The 239-nt window shown below is 68.2% G+C and overlaps 1 protein-coding gene across 1 annotated transcript in view; it reads left to right on the forward strand.

The window, feature by feature from the left end:
• Window positions 1-239, forward strand: part of HTRA3 (HtrA serine peptidase 3) — a gene marked incomplete at its 5' end in the record, with an annotated part of 41,340 nt that overhangs the window by 12,987 nt on the left and 28,114 nt on the right.

Consider the following 239-nt stretch of genomic DNA (forward strand, 5'->3'; position numbering starts at 1 on the left):
GTCCCGCCGGTTTCCTGCTGTGGAAGCCGAGCCCGCACACCCCCGGCCTCCGAGCCGCTGTGACTCAGGTTTGGCCCTCAGGCTGGCCCGGCCCTTGGCCGCACTCTGACCCCTCACTGCCCTCTCCGATGTGTCATTGAGGAAATGACCACTGGACACGCTAAGTGGCACTTGCGCTGAGTGCCCGGCCCTGCAGGTGGCTCAGGCTGTGCCCCAGGCGGCGAGCCAGCGAGTGGCTG

This window comes from Myotis brandtii, unplaced genomic scaffold (genome assembly GCF_000412655.1).
Source record: "Myotis brandtii unplaced genomic scaffold, ASM41265v1 scaffold986, whole genome shotgun sequence".
In the NCBI taxonomy this organism is placed as follows: Eukaryota; Metazoa; Chordata; class Mammalia; order Chiroptera; family Vespertilionidae; genus Myotis; species Myotis brandtii.